Genomic DNA, 21,032 nt, shown 5'->3' on the forward strand with positions numbered 1-21,032 from the left:
CTTTTAGGTAATGGCTATTCTAGCAGGAGGGAGTGAGATGGTGTATCATAGCAGTTTTGATTTGAACAACTCTTATTGGCCATGTATATGTCTTCTTTTGAGAATTGTCTATCTTTGCCTAATTTTTTAAAAAATATTTTATTTATTTGACAAAGAGCGGCAGATCTAGAGAGAGAATGGGTGTGCCAGAACATATAGCTACTGAACACAAACTTCAGATGCACACACCACTTTGTGTGTCTGGCTTTATGTGGGTACTGAGGAATTGAACCTGGGTTCTTTGGCTTTGCAGGCAAGCACCTGAACTGCTAAGCCATCTCTCCAGCTGTCTTTGTCTAATTTTTAATTGGATCATTTTTTTTTCTTGCTATGAGTTGTTTGAGTTCATTATTTCGAGTTCATCTTTTGTATATTAACCCCTTATGAGATGTATAATTAGAAGACATTTTCTCCTATTCTGCAGTTTGTCTTTTGTGTCAATTGTTTCTTTCACTGCATAAATGCTTTTTAGTTTGATGTAATTCCGTTTTTCTGTTTTTGCTTTTGTTGCTGACTCTTTGGAGGTCAAATCCAAAATGGAACTTTCCCCTTATATTTTCTTCTAGATGTTTCATAGTTTGAGGAATTATACACAAGTCTTTAATCTTCCTGTTCCTTTTACTAAGATGGTTTTGGTTATTAGGGGTCTTTTGTGATCCCACATGAATTTTAAGATTATTTTCTCTTTCTCTGAATACTATCATTGGTATTTTGATAAAAATTTCATTGAATTTATAAATTGTTCCAAGTATGGACATTTTAACAGTATTAATTTTGATCCATGAACACAGACGGTATTTGTATTTATTTATGACTTCTCCAATTTCTTTTCAGTGTAAAGATCTTTCAACTGTGATGGTGTCAACTTGACTGCATTGAGGATTACCTGGAGAACTGGTAAAGCATTATTTTGGGGTGTGTCTGTTAGGATGCTTCCAAAGGAACCAGCATTTTAGTTGGTGGACAGAGTAAGGAAGATCTGCCTTTGATACAGGCAGTGGAGGGCTCAGATAGGTCCAGATGACAGGGTTTAGAGCTTTGTGTCTTGAAGCTGTGGCCCGTAATTCTGTCCTTTCCTTTGGCATCACCATTTTAGTCTTTGGGCTTCATGATTTATATACCCAAAGCACTCTGCCCAGGCCCAGTCTCCCACTGTCTGTTACAACATTGGCTTCCTTTCTTCTGGGGCCTCAGTATTTGGACCCATCCACACTAAGGCCATTTTCAATGTAATTCACTGTTGCTGTTACCTTTTCATTTCTGGGACAAGCACCCAACCAGAAGCACTTATGGGAAGAAAAGTTTATTTCATACTTACAGATTCCAGGGGAAGATCCATCATGGTGGAAGAAGCTGGCTCACTCCATCATATATCCACAGCAGAGAGAAAAAACAATACTAGCAAGCATGACCAGCCAGAGCTCAAACTGGATCTTCACACACCTCTTAGGCCTGGACTCCAGATGTGCCCCTAGAGACACACCTCTTTCCCACAGCAGGGCTTTGCTTACTGGAGACTTAAGTAGGAAGGTTAATCTTTTTGTTTTTATTCATTCATTTATGAGACAGAGAATAGGCATGGCATGGTCTCCAGTGGTTGCAAATGAACTCCAGATGCATGCACCACCTTGTGCCTCTGGCTTACATGGGTCCTTTGGCTTTACAGGCAAGTTCCTATAACCATTAAGCAACCTCTCCAGCCCAAGGAAGCTTAATCTTAATCAAAAACTACCTGAGGCTACAGGGACATATATCTACATTTAAACTACCACATTAACTTAACCAGGTAGATGTTCAGTCACTCAGCTTGTTCAGTATGGGAAGGGGGATGAGCATAAATTGGAGCACAATGTGAATAGTACACCATGAGTTGTGCAGGGTAAACTAAGCCATAAACATGTAGGCTTTGCTATGAATATGAGAAAGAAGAAGGCCTCAAGGAAGGGATCTGCGATGTACTGTGCTCATTAAATGTCAGCTATCTCACTTGATGCTGTCAATAGTATCTTGAAAAGCAATTCTGGAAGGGACATAGTAGCAGAAGAGCTTGATTAGTTTTGAGTGACCTAAATGACTGCTACTAGGTGGTGGAGTGAGGATTTGAACCCAGACAGACATTGTCTCCTCTTTCCACTGTCCTTCTTCACTCCCTGTCCGACCTTCCTTTGTTCTCTTCCATTCCCCCTTTCTTCTTTATAAAGATTTGTTTTCCTTTTTTTTTGTAAATCACTAACTTTTTATGCATTTTATTAATTATTAATTTTTGGTTAGCATAAAAGAAATAGGTTTCATTGTGATATTTTCAGACATATATATTATACTTTGTTCTTAGCCACATCATTGCCCTCCCCCGTCACCCTTCTCTGCCTCTCACTATTCTTCTTCCTCCCCAGTAGACAACCCTTCTTTTTCATGTCATTTGTATTTTATTACCCTCTCTTGTTCCCCCTTCAACCTCCCTTTAGACATCTTTGTCCTCTCTCATAGTCTCTTTCTATTCTCATGTCCTGCATTTACATACACACATAAATTTAAGTCTAGATTCTGCAAATGTCAGAATTTTACTTTTTTTTTTTAACAACAGAATTTATTGCAGAAGATACTCCTGACATTTGCAGGAGGGGATGAAACTGGAGATAGATCACCATATTAAGTGAAATAACTCAGACTCAGAGAGATAAATATTGCATGATTTCTCTTACATGTAGAATCTAGACTTAAATTTATATGTGTGTATGTGTATGCATTCCTACCAGCACTATGTAGGATTCCCCCACCATATGTTCACATTGGTTTCCTTAGTAATGGCCATTCTGACCAGAGATAGAATCTTAAAGCAGTTTTAATTTGCATTTCCCTAATGATGAGTGATGTTGGATGTTTTTTTCATTTATTGGCCATTTGTATTTTGTGGAGAACTGTCTGTTTAATTCACTAACGCATTTATTGATTGGACTATTTGTTTTGCACTTTTTTTGAATTCATATATTCTAGATATTAATTCCCCTTTGGGCGTGTAACTAGTGAAGGTTTTCTCCCATTCTGTAAGCTGTCTTCACTCTGCTGGTGTTTCCTTTGCTGTGTGGAAGCTGTCTAGTTTTATGTGATCTTATATGTCAATTCTTGGCATTATTTCCTGTGCTTTCGGAGTTCTTTTTGGAAAATCTTTGCCTATATCTTGAAGTTTTTTTGTTTTTGTTGTTGTTGTTTTTACCTGTGTTTCCCTTTACCCATTTCAGGGTTGTGGGTCTTATATTGAGGTCTTTGATCCACCTTGAATTGAGTTTTTTTGTTTGTTTATTGAGGTAGGGTCTCCCTCTAGCCCAGGCTGACCTGGAATTCACTATGTAGTCTCAAGGTGGCCTTGAAGTCATGGTGATACTTCTACCTCTGCCTCCCAAGTGCTGGGATTAAAGGTGTGCATCACCACATCTGGCTTGAATTGATTTTTGGATAGGATCTATTTTCATTCTTTTGCACATGGACATCTAGTTTTCCTAATACCATTTGCTTTAGAGGCTGCCTTTTTCTCCAAAGTATGTTTTTGGCACCATTTTCAAAGATTGGGAGGCTATAGCTGAGTGAGTTTATTTCTCGACCCTCTGTTCTATTCCATTTGGTCCCCATGTTGGTTTTGTGCTATTATCATACTGTTCTTGTTTCTATGGCTTTGTAATATAATCTGAGATCAAGTACTGTTATGTCTCCACAGTTGCTCTTTCTGCTTAGAATTACTTCAGCTTTTCAGGAGTATTTTGTGCTTCCATAGGAATTTTATGATTGTGTTCTAGTTTTGTGAAGAACATCATTGAAATTTTGATGTCAATTAAATTGAGTCTATAGATCGCTTTCAGTAATACTGTTATTTTCACAGTATTGATTTTAGCAGTCCATTAGCAGGGCAGGTCATGTTTTAGATCTGTATTGGTTTCTCTTTTGTTGTGACAAAATACCTGACAATAAGCAATTTACAGAAGGAAGGGATTAATTTTTCCTGTAGTCTGAGGTTAGGTCCCTCAGGGCAGGGCAGGCGAGGCGGCAGGATCTTGAGGCTGCTGGTCACATTCTGTCCTTGGAAGAAGCAGAAGTAATGAATGAATGCTGCTGCTCAGCTGTTTTTCTCCTTTTTATTCAGTCTTCCCACAGTTTGGGTGGTTGTCCCATCTCAGTTAATCCAATATAAAAACACCCTCACAGACATTTCCAGAGATTTGTTCCATCATTAACCTCCTCCCTGACACCCCCTGCCCCATAGGGACCCTCCTCATTGGGGAATGTGGGTCATGCATTGTGGGGTTAGCCATCAGTTATGGGTAAGAGGCAATGTTTCTGTGCCTGTTGTCTCAAAATGTGGCTCTAACAATCTGTCTGCCCTCTCTTCCACAAATTTCCCTGAGCCATGATGGGTTCGCTTTAGGTCTACTTCAGTGATGAGGTCTTGGGAGCCTCTGTGTCTCTGGATATCTGGTTTGGCAGGAGTTGACTGTTCGCTGTGTCTATCTCACCCTTGTGCTGGTACCAGGTTCACCAAGAGCAACAGTCTTGCTCATTTCCCTAATTAATCTTGGTTTCAATTGGGCCCTGATGAGGTGTGATGGGCTGATTCTCTCCTCGGGATCTGCATCCATCTGTGAAAAAGAAGCAAATTCTCCAACAGAGAGTGTAGTCAGCACCAGATAAATGGGATAACTATTATTATTTTTGAGAGAGTTTAGTAGGTGTAGACCCTCTTATAGTCCATGATTGGTGGGAGCTTGATAATGGAGAGCGGGCCTATTTTTGGATATGATTCTGACTTGTTACCTAACTTCAGCTATGGGTTCCATTCCACTGAGTGGATCATTTACCCATGGCTGTGTGCCACTATGGCACTTGTGAGAGCATCACATCAGGTTGTTTGCTGCTGAGTAGTTTAGACCATGACTTGCTTGGATAGATGTTAGTCATTTTCCTCCAGTAGCTCATGTAGCACCTTTTGACACTAGACAAGCTAACTGTCTGGTGACTGACTCTCTTCTAGATTCCAGCCAGGTCACTCCTTGTTACACACCAATAGCATATGGTGTCTTTGGCAGTAGGGTCTTACCACTAACCTTTGGTGGGTCAACAAGTATCTGACAGAAATCTGTCTTTTTTGGGAAACCTAGGTCTCTGATCAACAGCTCATTGTGGATGTTAACCCCATGCTAGTACTGGGAGATATAGGCCAGCACCAAGGAAAAGAAGGAAGAAAAAAATAGGTAATATAAAAAAGATAAAGAGAAGAGAGAGAAGAGGGAGGGAGGGAGGGAGGAAGGAAGGATGGGAGAGAGATAGATAGATACAGAGAGAGAGAGAGAGAGAGAGAGAGAGAGAAAGAGAGAGAGGAAGGGAGAGAGAGAGAGAGGAGAGAGGAGAGAGAGAGAGAGAGAGAGAGAGAGAGAGAGAGAGAGAGAGAGAGAGAGAGGAAGGGAGAGGGAGAGAGAGAGAGAGAAAGAGAGAGAGAGGAAGGGAGAGGGGGAGAGAGAGAGAGAGAGGGAGGGAGAGAGAGAGAGAGGGAAAGAGAGAGAAAGAAAGAAAGAGAAACAGGAGAAGACTGAAGTAGTTTTCTTCATACCCTCTTCCTGGGCCTTGTGATTCATGTGTTCCCTCTAAGGACCTGATGAAGGTTCAACCATTTAGTCTGTTTATTAGGATGTAGAATTTTATGGTACCTTTGCTATTTGGATTCAGTTTTGTGTCCCATACCCCAAGTCTTACTCTCCCCTCCTGCCCCACCCTCCCTATTGTCCAGGCCTTGAGATGCTTATTAGGTATGCCAGTGTCTTGGGCAGATTCAGGTTAGGTGCCACAGATGAGTGAGACCATTCGATGATTATCTTTCTATGATTGGGTGAGTGTGCTGTGAATGATCTGCACTAGGTTTGACAATTTTTCTTCAAATTTCATTGTGTCATTTTTCCTTATTGATGTATAGAATTCTATTATGTAGATATACCACATCTTGGCTATCCATTCATTTAATGATTGACATCTGGGTTGATTCCAGCTCTTAGCTACTATGAACTGAGCAGCTATAAACATGGTTGAGAAAATCACTCTGAACTGAGGTGTGGAGCTTTTAGGGTAAATGCCCAGTAAGGGAATAGTGGGGTCTGTTGGTAACTACAGTCAACCTTTTTAGGAGTCTCCATATTGCTTTCCATAGTGGTTGTACCATCTTACATTCCCACTAACAGTGAATGAGGGTTCCTATTTCTCAACCTCCTCACCAGAATTTGTTTTCATATGACATTTTTTTTTTTTTTTAATGTTTGCTGTCCTTACTGGGATAAGGTGGAATCTCATGGTTGTTTTAATTTGCGTTTCCCTGATGATTAGGGATGATGAACATTTTCTTAACTGTGTACTTGCCATTTGTATTTCTTCCTCTGAGAACTCACTGTCCAGTTCTTTGCCCCATTTTGTGAGTGGGTTGTTTGACTTTTTATTGTTTAGGGTTTTTTTCTTTTTTGGTGTTATGAGGTAGGGTCTCACTCTAGCCCAGGCTGACCTGGAATTTACTATGGAGTGTCAGGGTGGCCTTGAACTCACAATGATTCTCCTACCTCTACCTCCCAAGTGCTGGGATTAAAGGTGTGTGCCACCACACCTGTTTAGGTTTTTGAGTTCTTTATAGATTCTAGAAATTAGGCCTCTGTCAGTTGGATAGCCAGCAAAAATTTTCTCTCATTCTGTGGGTAATTTATTGGCTCTGCTTATTGTATGTTTGTCTGTGAAGAAACTTTTCAGCTTCATGAGATCCCAATGGTTGATTGTTTAAATTCCTGAGCTACTGGGGATCTGTTCAGGAAGTATTTTCCCATTCCTAAGTTATGGAAAGTTCCTTCTATTTTTTCTTCCAGTAGTAGCAGAGTGTCTGGTCTTATATCAAGGTTTTTGATCCATTTGGACTTGATTTTTGTGCATGGTGAGATGTGTGGATCAAGTTTCATTTTCCTGCATATGGTTATCTAGTTTGTCCAGCACCATTTATTGAAGATGCTGTCTTTTTTACAGCCTACATTGTTAGGACCTTTGTAAAATACCAAGTAGCTATAATTATTTGACCCAAAGTCCAGGTCCTTGATTATGTTCCATTGGTCTATAATCCTGTTTTTTTTTTCTAATTTAATTTTTATTAACATTTTCCATAATAATAAAAAAATATCCCATGGTAATACCCTCCCTTATAATCCTGTTTTTATGCCAGTACCATGTTGTTTTTATGGCTTTGTAACATAGCTTTAGATCAGGTATGATATGGAGGCAAAGATGCCTCCAGAGTTGTTTCTTTTGCTGAGGATATGCTTGGATAGCTGAGAACTTCTGCAATTCCATGTGAATTTCGAGATAATTTTTTCTATCTCTGTGAAGAAAAATGTTGGGATTTTTATTGGTATTGCATTAAATATGTGTATTTCCTTTGGTAAAGTTGCCATTTTCACAATGTTACTTCTGCCTATCCAGGAACATGGGAGGTCTTTCAATTTTCCCCTAATATATGGAGGCAGGCTTTATGACCCAGTATATGATCTATTTTAGAGAATGTTCTATAGGCTGCTGAAGAGAATGTGTGTTCTGTGGATTTTGGATAGAATGTTCTGTAGATGTCTGTTAGGTCTAATTGATCTATGGTTTTGTTGAGCTCTCTCACTTCCCTGCTAATTTTCTGTTTGGATGTTATATCTATTGCTGATAGTAGAATATTGAAGTTCCCAACTATGATGATGTTGGTGGTTGTTTCTGTTTTGCTGTCAAGTAGGTTTTGTTTTATGAATTGTGGTTCACCTGTGTTTGGTGCATAAAGATTGATGATTATGATATCCTCTTGTTGGCTCATTCCCTTGATCAGTAAGAATTAGCCTTCTTTGTCTTTTTTTATTACTTTTGGTTTGAAGTCTATTTTATCTGATATTAGTTATACTATGCTTGCTTGTTTTTTTATTTATTTTTTATTTGTTTGGAGTATTATTTTCTACCCTTTCACCCTGAGGTGGTGTCTGTCTTTGAGGGGTCAAATTTTCTAATCCACCTTGTTAGCTCATGTCTCTCTCTCTCTCTCTTTTTTTTATTAGTTTTCTATTCTGCAAGTACAAGCAGTTTGGTACCATTATTAGGCTCATCCGTGACCTACCCCCTCCCCATTGGCCCCTCCTTGTTGAGGTATATGGGTCATGCATTGTGGGGTTAGCCCAGTTATTGGTACAATAAATGCTCTGACATTCTTTCCGCCCCCTCTTCTGCAAAATTTCCCTGAGCTGTGTTGGGTTCATTTTTGGTCTGCTTCAGTGATGAGGTATTGGGGGCCTCTGGGGCTCTGGTTCTCTGATTTGGTAGGAGTTGATTTTTCTCTGTGTTGGTCTCCTTCCCCCTTGTGCTGGTATCTGGTTCATTAGGAAAACAGCACCCTTGATTGTTTTGCCAATTTTCCGTAGTTTCAGCCTGGGCCCTTTTGAGGTATGATGAGGTGGCTCTGTCCTTAGGATCTGCATCTATCTGAAAAAGAGAAGCAGATTCTCCAATGGAGAGTAAGTTAGCACCAGGACAAATGAGCTAGCCCTTACTTTTTTGATAGAGAGTTTAATAGGTGTAGGCCCTCTTGTAGCCTATGATTGATGGTAGCTTGATATTGGAGAGTGGTCTTATGTTTGGATATGGTTCTGACTTGTTTCCCAGCTCCAGCTATGGGTCTCATACCACTGAGGGGATCAGTTAGCCAAATCAAGAGCAGTTGGTTCCCCACCATGGCTGTGTGCCACTATTGCACGTGTGGGCATCACACCAGGTTATTTGCTGCTAAGTAGGTTGGACCATTAGTTGCTTAGACAGATATTGGTCGTGTCCCCCAGTCACCCATGTAGCACCTTCTGGTACTAGACGTGCTGATTGTCTGAGGACTGACTCTCTCCTGGCTTCCAGCCATGCCATTCCATTTTATGTGTCAGCTGCATATTGTGTCTTCAGCAATAGGGTCTTACCACTAATCTTTGGTGGGTCATCGAGTACTCTGACAGAAATCTGTCATTCTTTTAGAAAACCTTGTAGATTTCTCTGATCAAAAGCTCATTGTGGGTGATAGCCCCATGCTGGTACTAGGAGTTACAGGTCAGTGTCCCCTAAGAAAATGAGGAGAAAAGGTAACTAATATATAGAAGTTGGAGAGGAGAGAGAGAGGGAGAAGGAGAGGGAGGGAGGGAAGATGTAGAGGATTTAGGTTAGACTTGATCCTACCCTTTCTAGTGTCTTGTGGTTCAGGTGTTTCCTGTAAGGGCCTGGTGAAGGCTCAGCCATTTGGTCTGCCTTTTAGGAAGTAGAATTTTATGGTACCATTGCTGTTTGGGTCTAGATTAGTGTTTCCCACCACTTCGATGTCCTCCCCTCCCTCCCCATCCCTCCTAGTGTCTAGTCCATGAGATGCTTGCTTGGTGTGTAAGGTATCTTGGGTAAATTCAGGTTAGGTGCTATAGATGAGTGAGACTATGTGGCAGTTTTTTTTTTCCCTGTGATTGGGTAAGTTCACTGAGAATGATCTGTTCCAGGGTCAACCATTTTTCCTCAAATTTCTTTGTGTCATTTTTTCTTACTGCTGTATAGAATTCCATTGTGTAGATATACCACATCTTAGTTATCCATTCTTCTAGTGATGAACATCTGGGTTGATTCCAGCTCTTAGCTATTATGAATTGTAGCTCATGTTTCTTGATGGGCAAATTAAGGCCATTAATAATTAGGGTAATGACTGTGAGGTTTGATTTAATCCCTGCCATGTTGTGGTGGTTTATGTGGTTAGGTGTTTTCATAGACTTTGTAGTGTTTTGTCCCTTCCCTGTGTTTAATTATTGTGATCTACTTTTTTTTAGGCACTTGAGGTTGTTTATTTGATTCTTATGTGTGGAGAATTCCCTGAAGTACTCTTTGAAGGTTTTCTTTGTTTTCATGTAGTTGTAAAGCTGAGTTTTATTATGGAATGATTTTCTTTCACCATTTATTATGAGGGATACTTTTGCTGGGTAGAGTAGTTTGGGTTGGAAGCCATAGGTTCTTAGACCTTGCAGTGTTCCATTCCAGGCCCTTTTGGCTTTCAGGGTTTTCATTGAGAAGTCTGAAGTAATTCTGATGGGGTTACCTTTATATAAAATGTGTTGTTTCTCCCTAGCTGCTTTTAGGACTTTTTCTTTGGTATCATTATTTAGAATCTTAATGATAATATGTCTTGGAGAGTTTCTCTGTTGGTTCAGTCTGTTTGGAGTTCTCTTAGCTTCTTGTAACTTTATGGGACTTTGTTTTGAGAGGGTGAGATAGTTTACTTTGATAATTTTGTTGAATAAGCTCTCTGTGCCTCTGGTCTGAATTTCTTTTCCTTCTGGTATTCCCATGATGTGATTGTTGGGACGTTTAAGGATATCCCACAGTTTCCTCATTTTCTCTTCACATGATTTTTTGAACTTATTGGAACTTTTGGACTCACAAACTATTTCTTCTGTTTTGTCTTCTGATTCTGAGTTTCCATCTCCCACATGGCTGACTGTAGTCTTCAGAGCTTCTGTAGAGGTTGGGCTTGTTCAATTTGGTTTTTATTTTATACTAGTTTTTAATGTACAGTTTCCATCCCTCTATCGAGTTCCCTTTTCATGTCATTTTCTGATTTTCTTAATGCATCTTAGAATTCATCCTTGCATTTCTCTGTGTCTTCATTGAGCTTAGCCAGCTGGTTATTGAGTTACTGTTTATTTTCACTCTACTTCAGATCATTTAACTGTCTTTGGAACCCTTCCTGATTCTTTTCTATGAGGTCTAATCTAGTGAGGGTAGCATTCATACAATTATTGGCCCTTTGTTGCTTTTCTGCAAGTTCTGCTATTTGCTTGGTCAGGGTTGCATAGCTTTTGTCTTCATTTTGGGGTTCTGATCCTATTGTCTCTTTTATGTTCTGATTAGAGACATCCATTGTGGGACTGGGCAATCTAGTTGGATTTAGTTGCATTTGGTTTTTCATGTTATTTGTTTTGCACTGTGGTCTGCCCATGACAGTGTAGGAGTCTTACTTAATTTAGGAGGAAGCTGTAGTTTATCTTTGAAGTGTCTTCAGTGATTATTCCCTTTTATGTTAGCTTCCACTTGGCTTCTGATTGAAATGGGGCCTTCCTACCCAGAGGGAAGGAGCCTGTGAGGCTCTGGTGGGGGTCCAGGGACCTGATGAAGGGGTTGTTTTTCTGTGATTTGGGGTATGGGACTGCATGGTTAGGTGGCCCAAGGGGACAGAGCATGGGGGACTGGGACAAAGCAGACTCATGTTTTGGCTGGGCTGCAGGAGGTGGGGGGAGGAAGGGAATATGTGGTGGTTCTGTGATGCTGAAGGGTGAAGGGATGGGACAGTGGGACCCTGTAACAGGAGGTGGATGGGACTGCTGGGTCCTGTGACAGGGCAGGAAGGGGATATGGGATTGCCATGGGTCAGATGGTCTGTGGGGGCAGGGTGTGCAGTTCCCCTGTGGTAGTAAAGCCTAAGGAGTGGGGAATCCTAGCCTGCTGGCCTGGGTCCATGTACTGAGGGGCAGTGGTTTGTGGAGGTCCTTGGTGGTGGCGGGGGGAGCGCTAGCCTGCTGACCTGGGTCTGCATTTGGAGGTGAGGGGTGGTGGCGAGTGGGCTGGTGTTCGCACATGGAGCTCCCCTGCGGAAACATTAGCCTGCTGTCCTGGGTTGGCATGCTGTCCTGGGTTGGCACTCTCTCCTTGCAAATAAATAAATAAAAAGAGGAGCCCAGGGAGCCAGCAGAAGCTCTTGGATCTCTGGGGTGGGGCAGGCTTGGAAATGGTACAGAGCACTTTACCTCCATCCTCCCACCAGCTGTTGTAGCAGATTATCATAGATTGAGGGGCTCAGGCAACAGACATTTCTTCCTTTTTTAAAATTACAAATTATTAAGTTTAGTTAGGGGAAATCACAAATTGTAGGATTTATTTAAGGGAGATTAGGGTCTAGGAAAGGAGGCTAAACACATGGAAAGTAGGAAGCACATGCTCATGTGGAAACATTGTATAGTTTATAAGGTTTATTTAAGAGAAATTGAAGTCTTTAGAAAAGGGCTGGAATAACCGGGCATGGTGGCACACACCTGTAATCTCAGCGCTTGGAAGGTAGGTGGATTGCCATGAGTTCAAGGCCACACTGAGAACGCATAGTGAATTCCAGGTCCTGTGCTAGAACGAAACTCTACTTTGAAAACCAAAAAAGAAAAAGAAAAGGACTGGGACAGAATTTTAAGCACATGGAAAGTAGAACTTAGATGCATAAGTACAGACTCAGAAAAATGCATGGCATCTGCCATTTGCTTTCCTGAAGAAGGAAAGCACCAAAACAGAAGAAAATTGAGGGTCTTTGGGGAAAAACTAGAGTAGAGCCACAAGCACATTGAGTGGAATTAAACTGAGGCTTAAAGAGAGATTAGGGTAAAGCTATAAGCGTGTGAACTTGAGAGAAACTGAAGCTTTTAAAGAAAAATTAGGGTGAAGTTGTGGGTTACTCTTATGGTTACTCTGTGTTTAAACAGAGTACACAGGTAGCAAGTCTAGAGTTGGTAAGAACACCCACGTGGTAGATTTGGAGGTTACCCCAAACTATAAAGCAGAGGCATACAGAAAAGTTTAGATTAAGAAACAATGAAAAGCTCTAGTCAGGCTAGGTGGGGGTAGAGGCCAGACTCAAGTATATTTGCGTGACACAGGGTAAGAACTGAAGAGAGAACTACACATACACACTGAGGGTCCTGGCCAGGGAGCAGAGAGCCATTTCTTTCTTTCTGAGTTTTGGAGGATTGGAAGGTGAAGATCACGATGCTGTCTGGACCCTTTTTCTGCCTTGCAGAAGTCTACCTTCTCACTCACTATGTATGCCTTAACATGGTGGGAAGAGAGAATGCTTTTCTTTTACAGATACAAATCCTTTCATGGTGCTCCTGTCTTCATGACTTTATCTTAACCTAAGTACTTCTAAAGGGCTCATCTCCAAATATTACTTTGGAGAGATCTGGTAATATTGAAGAAAAACAAACTCCATTTCCTTAATCAGCTGTCCGACTATAGGCACAGATTACTTTCATGATCCTAGTGTGTGATGTCTTCACCAGTAAGCATACCAGCTAACAGTTCAGTTCTGATCATATCTGCTTTGTGGTGGCATTATATCCCACGGGTTGAAGGCTCAGTCTCACAGGACTGTTCAGACACTGGTCATGAGTCCAGGCCACTGGTCTTCTGACAGGCTGACTACAAATGACTTCTGTAACTCCTTCCTTTGGTTCCACTTATTTGTTAGGGTGGCTCCCAGAACTCAGGGAAATGCATGCAGTGGTTATTGGAAAGGATAAAGTAAGCACAGAGGTCTGGAGGGGCTTTGGGTGTTCCTGAGGCATGGATGAGTTCTTCTTAACTTTCTTATCAGCACCCATATGATAGTAGAATATTGGTTCACCCATATGTTCAGCTACCCAGAAGTTTTCTGAGCCCTGTTCTTTTTTTTTCTCTTTTTTTCAAGGTAGGGTCTTGCTGTAGCCCAGGATAACCTGCTATTCACTATGTAATCTCAGGCTGGCCTTGAACTCAGAGCATTCCTTCTACCTCAGCCTCTTAAGTGCTAGGAATAAAGGCATATGCCACCATGTTGGCTCTTTTTTTAATGGAATATTATCGTATAAGTATGGCTGAAACTTGGACAATTGTGATATAGATAGATAGAAGAAGGTTGTGGTCTAATGTTAACAGATGAGTGGGGCACCTAGCAAGGTCTGTCCAAATTCTTCTAGTTATTTCTGTACAATATTCCTTCCTTTCTGGTGTGGGGCAGGACCCTATTTGCAATGAGGAAGTGATGATCTATTATCAAAGACTTATGTGTCTGAACACTAGGCCCCCAGCTGATGGTATTATCTGGGAAGGTTGTGGAACTTTTAGGAGGTGGGGTTACTGGCAACTGGCCTTGAGGTGTTATAGCTCAGCCCCACCTGCTGTGCTGCTTGCTCTCTGCATCCTGACTTTGGTGAGATGTGACTCAGGTACCCACCTCTCCCTCCCTCTCTCTCTCTCACACATACACAGACACACTTGTGCATGCTAGGAAAAAACCCAAAGTGTCATCTGAGACTCAAGACATTTAACTGTGTGTTCTATATAGCAAAAACACAAGGTAAATACTTCTTGCATACAATGGCACAGAGTAAAAATTCACACTCCAAAAAGGAAGAATGGGGGAATATCAGAAGAAGACCAGACCATGTCCATTACCTGGGACTTGTGATGAAGTTCTCTAGGCTCCAAAAGACTTGGGTAACTCTGCCCCTCACCTGTGCTATTTGCTTCCTGGGAAGAATCTATCCCAACAGGTTTCCTTGGCAGCCATCCTGTAGTCCTGGTATCTCCAAAATCCTGAGGTCTCCACCTGTGGTTCGTCTCACACTTTTACACAATGACCTTTCAGGCCCTTCCTATAGGGACTTCCACCCTGCCTCACACTGTTTAGCCTCAGTAGCTCCCTAGAACCATCATGCACTCCATAGCCCTCTGTTCATTGCATTTTCATGCTTCCAAAACAGGTACCAGGTGGGTAATGCTGCCCATTTTTTCCCCCCAGTGGTGCATGAAGTCTGAACAGCAGGAAATTCCCTTAGCATTCTTCCTTCAGGTACCCTCCTTTCAAAAGAATCAGCACTCCTACTACCTTGAGCCTTCTGTGGGTTGGGTCTTATTCAATTATGACTCAAATAAGTTAAATATTTTGCCCAAGTTCAGGCAAGAAGCTGAAGTCTCTCTGAAGCCAATGATCTTGATTGCTACTTTGGACAAATCATAAGTTGGGTGTGTGTTGGCTGAATTTGACAGAGTTAGCTCTTTGTTAACCCTGTCAGCTTGCTTCCCAACAAGCCAAATAATAGGAATACAGATAAAAGAACTGGCCTCTTGTGACACACAGTCACTTCCTCTGGAATTGGAAATTGATAGCACTGTCCTCTCTAGTCTTACAGCCAAAGCCTTAAAGGTCATAGAAAAGCACTGTCAGTACTGGTACAAAGGTACCATGAAGCTTCAAACATACCCCTGTTTGGACATTTCACCTGTAGAATCTATAATCTTCTACTTTCTTTTGAGAATGCATTTTATACCAATACATGCATGGCTCCCTATAGTCCCTAGCACTTTTGCATAGTGATTGCAGAGACAAAGGTGAAACTCTATAACTCACACATAGTATGTGGCCCAAAGAAATATTCTACTAAACTAATGGGCCATATATCATTCAGGAAAGTGGTCTGGAGGAGGACATAAATCTCTTACTTGGTCAAGCCTGAAAAAAAAAAAAAAAAGGCAAGCTAATATAATTTGAAAAGGCTCTGAATCTGTCTTCTTTGATCCTACCAGTATAGAGAACAATAGCACATGGCATTATTGGGTAAATTAATATTAAGCATTATGATGGGATGCTGAGAGATCTGACCTAAAACTTGTCAGAAAAAGTCTCCACTATGTAGCTCCATGACTTGATAAGTGGTGAATACAAGGCTAACCTTCATGAGTCTAAAGTGTTTCACACAGAGCCCTTCTCCATAGGTGGCTCACTGACTCTTCAAGTGATAGTAGTTCATTTATTTTCCATGTCTTTGTCAGGCCTGAAGCATCAACATGGCCCTACCATCCATTCATGAACAGTTTGGGGTAGGAAGTTAAACATGCATCTGCTATTTCAGTGTTGTTCTATGTGAGAAGATGTACAATGGGACCTTGCGGAGAGATCACTAACCTGGTTTTGAGAACTTTGATGGATCCCTGGAAGAATGCTGGATACAGGAACTTGAAATGCAGGGTAGATTTGGTCAAGTGAGATTCATAGAAGTCATGTGACTGGATGTAGAGACTGAGGTCAGGAAAACAAGAACAGGTAAAGGCTGAGTCCTGAGGCAGCAGTGGCAGATCCTGGAATGAGGACAGAGGACAACAGGAAACCCTGGAATGATTCTTCAGCAGCCAACTCTCATAACTGGGTTTGCATTTTAGAAAGCTTAAATGGGAGTCAGTTTGTTCATTTTCTGTCTCATTTCTTATCTCAATTTCTTACTTATTTCTCAATTGAAAAGGATACCCTATCCTCTATAGTCCCTTCCTACTTTAGTATTCTATAAATTTTTCTGAATGTTGCAAACTTAATCTCATGCTGGCTTTGCAGTCCCTTAGGAATCAAGGCCTACAGGTACAAATAATACTGGAAGAGGTACCTGTGTATGGATAGGGGAAGGGAAAGTACAGGAAACTGAATGGATCAGAGTAGATCTTTGCTACTTGAAATAAGCACATTGGAAGGTATGCAAGTTCTTCTGAGAATCTCCTGAAAAGTAGTGGGTAGTGTCAGCTCCTCAACAAGAAGGTGGAATGTTTCTGCCTGTCTTGCTTTGTTCCTTGAATGGATAAAATCTTATAGCCCCTTCCCCAGTTAAATACTAGATATCAAAGATGAAAGATAGGAAGTCTGTAATCTATTCAGACATAGCCAGGGCTGGAGATATAACTTGGGGTAGAATACTTTCTCAGCATGTCTTCGGGTCTGGACTATATTCCCAGTCCTGTAGACAATAAATAAATAAATAAATGATGTTAGAAACTATACATGTGAAACAAGATTGACCATGACTTGGTGATTTTTAGGTTATACATCAACTTTGATGGCTTACAGTGGTCTAGATGATATTGAACTTATGGAGGTTAATCAAAGACAGAGTCTTATATTTAATAAATGTACTATTTGAATAAAGTTTATGTTCATTATGTGATATCCTGTATGTTTTTTCTTCTTCGTGTGAGGAAAGGTAAGTAGTTTCCTGTATTATACAGTGAGGGAAGGTAGCTTTGAGTGGGCCCCAGATTATAGAGAACTTGCATACGATAGATCTACTACCCACTAGAGTAACTGTTCTTTTAAAGCTGTTTTTTTTTTTGAAACCATGTCTCTTTATATATACTCAAACTTGAACACATATACATGTCAAATGTAATCAATAGTGGTCAAACTTAAAGTTACGAGCTTGCATTTATCCATTCATTCATCCACCCATCCATTCTTTTTTCTGGCAGTCTCATGTATCCCAGGCTGGTCTTGAGCTCATTCTGTAGCTGAGGATGACCTTGAACTACTGATCCTTATACCTCCCAGTGCCATCGTTTGCCCTTTTAGTTTTTTTTTTTTGTTGTTGTTTGTTTGTTTTTAGTAGGGTCTCTCAGTGTAGCCCCACATTGCAATGGTCTGGAATTTACTATGCAGTACAAGTGGTACTTGAATTCACATATAGCCCAAGATAACCTTGAACTTGTAGCAGTTCTGTTTCTGCCTCCCAGATGCTATAATTACAGGGGTGCCCCTGCACCATGAAGCCCAGCTGTAGCTTTACTTGAAACAGTCTTATTATGTAGCCCTGCCTAGTCTTGAACTTCTGATCCCTCTGCCCTAGCCTCTTGAGTGCTGGGATTATAGTAATTTGTTTATTTATTTTGGGGTGTGTGTGTATTCATGTTCATGTTTTGAGTAGAGTGTGAGCATGTACATGTGCTGTTAAGTGTGTGTGGAGGTCAGAGGAAAACTTTGTCTGTTTGTCCTCGTCTTCCACCTTGTTCAAGGCAGGGTCTCTTGTTTACCACTGTATTCACCGGCTAGCTGGCTTGTGAGCTTCCAGGTGATTTTCTTGTCTCCCTCTCCCTTCTTGCCCTAAGCATGCTGGCACTCTCCTGGTGATTTCAGACTGGACCAAAGCATAACTAAGCATCAACTGTGGGAGTGCAGCATGAAAAGTGCTTTGCAGCGGTTGTTCACAGAACAAGACCCCCCCCCCCCAATTGGGGAGCTACATAGACTGCAAGTGTTTAGGCTTCATTGAGCAGAAATTACAAGTGGGCAGTAAAGCCAGGGCAATTCCTACAAGGTTCCCAAAGTATTTTTCATTGGCTACCATGAGTAAGTGGTTCAGTGGGATGACCTCACTGTCTTTCCATTTCTGGTGAGTGGAGTAGCTCTTGGCAAAATGTGCTCAGAAAAAATCATGTTTGAGTCCTGATGGTTGTAGGACTTTGGGCAAATGACTTAAGTCTTCCAAATTTGCCTAAAAGTAAGACTACCTGTGTAGAACTGTTGGGAGTGTGAGAGTTAAGCAGTCAGGCATCTTGAAAATGGTTAATAACCAATGGCAGATATTTTCATTACTAACAGAGCTGCAAGGGAGAACAGATTTCTGGATGAGTTTTCTTTGAAAGGATGCCCTGCTTGGAAAATTGGTCCTGTTTTCTGTGAGGCTCATCACTCTTTCAGGCAATGAGAGAAGTCATTCCTCATTCTTGAGTATCATAACAGGAATAATCTGGATTTTCTTCTATTACATATTAGTAGGTCTCTCCTTTTGTTTTCAGCACATCGTGGCCTCTTATCTCTTCTGTGTGGCTCTCTATAACTCTTGACAGCTGATCCTCTCTATACATGTGCTTTTGTGCTAAAACCTTGATTAACTGAGACATGGCAAATTAGAACACTTGAATGATTTTGATTCCCCCTGTAGATATCATTTGCAGGAGGTGAGAAATGACATGTAAAGTTTTGAGATGATAGAAAATTTGAGCCTGGAGAGCCAGCAAAATGGTGTCTTCAGTTCTGCTTCCAGGAGATGAATGGAGTCCACCCTGTTAAGAGTATCAGAAAGGATTCTTGGTTTGTTTCTCTTTCTTTCAGTGCAATGATGTGGGTTTGGACATCTGTCTTGGTCCTGTTTCTCCTAAGCTTTTTTAGCTTCACCTTAGGTGAGACCTTGACCCTACAGATCCCAGGAGTGGATGCTGTAGATGCTGACTGGCAAGAACAAGGGGAACAGGCTGAGTATCACATACTAGAAGTGGTGGCAATATTTGGCACTTAAACTGGAGTCTGAGGACCTTCTGGAAAGGCATCTAAAGTGTAGGATAAAGTGAATATGTATGAGCACAAGATAGGAGCTGTTGTTTAGTGTCTTGACTTGACAGTATTCACAAGCATGATACAATAAAGAGATAACCACAATCATGGCCCTGAGGCAAGTTGCCAAAGCATGTTCTAATATTGTTCATTGCTTTATATTAGTTACAAAAGAACATTGAAACCAGATTTGGCAACAGCAAGAACATGGTAGAAAACTGCTCTTGTTTACTATCTGATTAGCAAAACTCTTTGTTATCCAATTGTCCAAGTAAAAGCAGACATCCTAGCACAGGGTGTTCACAACTGGGAATAACTAGGACTTCTCATTATCAGAGGTTCTTCTCTAATAAAGGAATTTAAACAGATACAGTCAGAGCACACAGTGAAAAATACCATTTCTGAGCAGAAATACACACATAAATGTTCCCAGAACTCTGATCTTTTACAACTCACTTCATTTCATGGCCATAATGGCCATGAACTGCTAAGTTTATTTTGTAGTCCACTAGTAGGCCACGGTATGACTGTTTTAATAATGTTTTAAAAAATCACTGGTCTAGGTGATAGAATTTTGTTTATTCATTAATTTACTAAGGCACTTACTTGCTGTCCATTTCCTACCTTCCCTACCCCTCCCTTTCTTCCTTTCTTTGTTTCTCATGCTGAGGATCAAACCCATGATCTTATGCAATGCTTGTAATGAGACTGTGATATACTTTAGTTGTGGTGGGGCATTCAAAACATAAGAAAACTTGAATTTTTGACTTTTATCTTTAAGGGCTCCAAATACAGTGGGAAAGACAGGCATGCAGATACATAAAACCCCACATAGGAGCTAGGGAGATGGCTCAATGGATTAAATGTTTGTTGTTTAAGTCTAAGGTCCTAAATTCAAATCCATGGCACTCATACAAAAACTGGGTGTGGTGGTGTGTACCTGTAATCTCAGTGCTGGAGAGATAGGAGTAAGAGGATCCCTGAGCTTTGCTGGCTAGCCAAATCAGTGAGCAGTACAGTGAAGGACCCTGTCTTAGGGCTAAAGAGATGGCTGAACCATTAAAGGCATTTGCTTGAAAAGCATGTTCAATTCTCCAGCCACTCACATAAAACCAGAGACAAAACTGCAACCACCTGACATTTCTTACAGCTGCAAGAGACCATGTCATGTCCCTACAACACACACATGCAAATAAATTATAAATTATAAAGACACAGATCAAAGTAGCAGATCACCTAGGTCTGTTAGCCTCACTACCAAAATTGTGTGGCTCTTGCTGTGATGGGAGAGCTTTTGGGCTGCAGTATGGGGTGGTAGAGGACAGAGCCCACCTTCTGAACATCCCTCAATGGGAACCATTGTTACTGAAGAGTCAACAATGGAAAAGGCAAAGTAAAAGAACACTTTCCCCAAATAGGGCACCCAGCCTTTTGCCTGTGGCCCTCGTGTGATTTCATTCTCAAGATTAAGTTACAAGCAGTCTTGGTCTTGGGACATGGGAGAGCAGGCTTTACAGGGTCACCTTGGTGTTCATTTGCCTCTTCTCTTTCTTAGCTCTCATGCCCATTAATAGCACACAGATAACCCTTTATTCACATGTTTCCGGATATAAGAGTTCTTAACCTTCTTTTCAGCTTCTCTCCTCAGGGACTAGGACTGTGGAGATACATGACCAAGCAGCACCTGAGACAGACCAGCATTAGTGGTAATAGAGCACATTTCTTAAGTGATTATTATAGGGACTTATTTGATTATCTCCTCAACTAGGACTCTAACTCTGAACACTTGGATAGAGTACAACAGATCTTCATGGATAAATGAATGTCTTATGAATTTGATCCTTAGGATGGTGAAGAGAACGTTAGTGTTGAGATTGGCACATGTTCCACTTTAGGTTCCAAACTCTAGTTTTTAGGACTTTTAATTAATTAATTAATTTTAGGACTTTTAAGTTAATCTAGACATTGTATTTCCAGTCTTTATATCTTCTTCATATCT

General features: G+C 41.0%; 1 protein-coding gene across 5 annotated transcripts in view; it reads left to right on the top strand.

Annotated features, from left to right (window-relative positions):
- The window catches only part of Dnajc6 (DnaJ heat shock protein family (Hsp40) member C6), a 208,100-nt gene that overhangs the window by 55,691 nt on the left and 131,377 nt on the right, over positions 1-21,032 (top strand). For 2 of the 5 annotated variants that reach the window (XM_045148994.1, XM_045148995.1), the window contains exon 2: positions 874-936. The exons of the other annotated variants lie outside the window; for them this stretch is intronic. The gene's annotated coding sequence lies outside the window, so the exon portion shown is untranslated. The remainder of the gene's footprint in view (positions 1-873; positions 937-21,032) is intronic. 5 annotated transcript variants of the gene reach the window in all.

The sequence above is a fragment of the Jaculus jaculus genome, chromosome 5, assembly GCF_020740685.1.
Source record: "Jaculus jaculus isolate mJacJac1 chromosome 5, mJacJac1.mat.Y.cur, whole genome shotgun sequence".
Lineage (NCBI taxonomy): Eukaryota > Metazoa > Chordata > Mammalia > Rodentia > Dipodidae > Jaculus > Jaculus jaculus.